The sequence below is a fragment of the Cynara cardunculus genome, assembly GCF_001531365.2.
Source record: "Cynara cardunculus var. scolymus isolate 2C chromosome LG 1, CcrdV1, whole genome shotgun sequence".
NCBI lineage: Eukaryota > Viridiplantae > Streptophyta > Magnoliopsida > Asterales > Asteraceae > Cynara > Cynara cardunculus.
Window position 1 is genome coordinate 45864540 of NC_037528.1, and position 3180 is coordinate 45867719.

A 3180-nucleotide genomic window follows, 5' to 3' on the forward strand; every position below is an offset into this window, starting at 1 on the left:
GAAGGCAATTAGCTTTCTTAGTGGGTGTTTTTTATGATTCTAAATCTATTCTTTGATTTTGAAGCCCCATCTCCCGGATCTCAAAAGAACAAAGGTTTAATGATATAGACTAATGGCTTATTTGGGGTATGTTTATTAGTAGCTTGATGAGAATTACAGCTTATTCGGTCAGCTATACATGACTATTTGGTAGTAGTTTAATGATATAGACTAATGGCTTATTTAGTAAGCTATGGGAAAGCTTTATGCAAAAAGCAAGTTTTTTTTTTAACTCGTTCCTCCTAATTAAAAAACACGCTCCTTCAATCTATAAAAAAACCCTCTCAAATAAAAACATTATCAATCTATAAAGACAGATTAATTAACACAGATAGAACTTAATGGAAAATCAACCAAACAGTGGTTTATGATCTGATCAGACTGTTTCAATGACAACCAAAACAAGGCTTACTGGTTTTGATTACATGTTAAATGACTTTAGTCGAAATTAGGATCGGTTAGATGTTATTAAAATGCAACAAATCAAACGAAATCAGTAAATTTTATAGAGAGAGATGATTGAGAAGGTAAGGTGCTGAACGAATCACATTGATTCAGAGAATAGAGAAAGAAATGACTTGTACCTACATTACATGATTGAGACCAAAAGACGACAAGTAAATGAAATCAAACACAACCAGAAAAGGAAATCCTCTAGGCCTTTTTTTTACCAAAAGCAGACATAAATTATTTTCAGAACTAATTTGTACGAAACCAATTTGATTCAATCATCTATTGGTTCAAAAATGTCTTTTAATGGTTTTAAAACCCTGTGAATAATTTTGTATCTCGAGTCTCCCTGAACTATTCAGCGCCCTAATTTCATCCTGAACAACTTAATCATCTTGTATCAAACCATTCAGCAACTGCCAAACAGGCATAAGTAAACCACGAATGGAAATCAAAAGAACATAACATTTGGATTATTTATTGCAATTTCAAGTTGACATCAACCTTCTAGGTGTTGTGGTATACCACGAATCAACGGATCTATGAGTCGAAGAAGTATAGAAGTATGTCCTACAGACAAGGTAACTGTACGATTCAAGACAAGTAGCAACCCTTGTCAAATTCGGGATCCTATACACAAAATCAAGGTTTAGGATAAAGTTGGACAAGTTGCATATGGTACGAGCCTTAAGAGGTACAAGCAACTTAAGATACTTATACCTCAAGATGCTTATACCCCTGCACCGGACAACTTGTATCAACTCGTGCTTGTACCAACTTGCTTTACGGTGATGGAATTGCATCGACTCGGTTCTATTAGATGTTTTGACTGTCATCCAACAACAGATCTAAATCGGCTTAATTATATGAGTCGATTGTAATCGAACAACAATAACCAGGACCATACAAAGCTGAAGATTACCAGCAGGTGTTGGTTTATAATCAAGAAATGGAAACAAGAATACAAATTCCATCAAAGCTATAAATAAACCCATAATCAGATAGAGCATGTTTGCAGAATCCTATCAAGAAACCACTTGGCTTGTATTGAACCCCAGAAATATAAAGAGCTCATTTTAGCATATAAAATAATAATAAAATAACTCCAATTGTGGCACATAGAAATCAATAAGATCCAAATACTACTTAGAAGTTGGTGATTACACTCTTGAATAAAATCGTAGCAACAATCAATAGTTGGTTTCTTGTTGGTAAAGTAAATTCAAAATATTATAGTGCAAGAAAAACAAACCTAGAGGCCACCAAAAAAGGTTCAAGGCCCCCCAAAATTTCACAAAGCCCGTCATCCTCTTTATAGTCCTAGTCCACCTCACCATGTAYAGCAAAGCAGACTGCCAATCCTTGCCCCATGTTGCCATCATAAGGACTTGACCCTGGCTGCTATAATATGGAGCCTATCAGAATACTCATCCCATTCTAACCAGATAGACCAGCCTTTGTCCTCAAATGCTCCTTGAACCCCATAATATCACCTTCCCACCTGGTTACAGCTTGGTTTTCACAACCCATATCTCATGAGCCACCTGGTTTATGAGCCTGAAGTCATGGCTAACAAGCACCAATCCACCATCCCACTCGTTCAGTGCCTCAGCTAATGAGTCAATCGTCTCGATATCCAAATGGTTAGTGGGCTCATCCAAAAGCAGCATCTGGGGTTGCCTAAACGCTAACCACGCAAATATCACACGGCTCTTTTGTCCGTCTGATAAGTTCTTCATCGGCATCAGGGCTTTACCCGTCAGACCAAATCTTCCTATGGATGCCCTCATCTTCTCTTCTACGTTTCCCGGATACTCCCTCATCATATACAACAAAGCAGACATATCCAGGTCCAGTTTTTCAGCCAAGTGTTGGTGGTATTGGGCAATCCTCAAGTGGTTGTGACGCCTCACCATGCCATCAAGAGGAACCAGTTCCCCTGTCATCAGCTTCAGCAGTGTACTCTTACCAGTTCCATTGGGTCCCACCAACGCCACACGAGAGTCGAGGTCAACCCCAAAGTCAAGGCACTTGTAGATGAGGTTATCAGGTGTATAACCAAAAGAAACTTCTACAAACTGAAGGATAGGTGGAGGAAGCTTGCCCACATCAACAAATCGGAAAACCAGAACCTTATCCCTAGCAACCTTCTCGGTCAGACCACCACGCTCCATTTTAGCTAGAGTCTTCTCCTTGCTCTGTGCCTGACGAGTAAGCTTAGCAGACCCGTGTCCAAACCGAGCAATGTACTCTTTCATACCAGCAATTTGGTCCTGCTCCCATTTGTACTGTTTCATTTGATTCTCTTCCAGTTCTGACCGAGTTTGAACATATTGGTCAAAATTACCAGTATACATCTTCAACTTCTTACTTTGCATGTGTATTATGTTGATACAGACACCACAAGAAAGCATAAGAACATGAAGAAGTACATGCATCCATAGAAGTAATTACCTAGAAGATGGATTGAGGGTTGAAGGAAGATGGATGGAAGAGATGGATTATATTCGAGAACCAACAAAACGATTAAGAACACAAAAAAAGCTGTAAATTTTGGTCCTTTGTAAACTAAGATGCTATATATACACAATATTCTCACGTTGAAATGCTTCAGACCTTGAAATCCTACAACAGATTTAACCTGATTCTACAATACATGAATGGTGAAATGTTGTTCATATGGTCTTTAAC

General features: G+C 38.3%; 1 pseudogene; it reads right to left on the bottom strand.

The window, feature by feature from the left end:
- Window positions 1-1563: 1563 nt before the first annotated feature.
- LOC112506529 lies at window positions 1564-2927 on the bottom strand (annotated as a pseudogene).
- Between the last annotated feature and the right edge of the window lie 253 nt (window positions 2928-3180).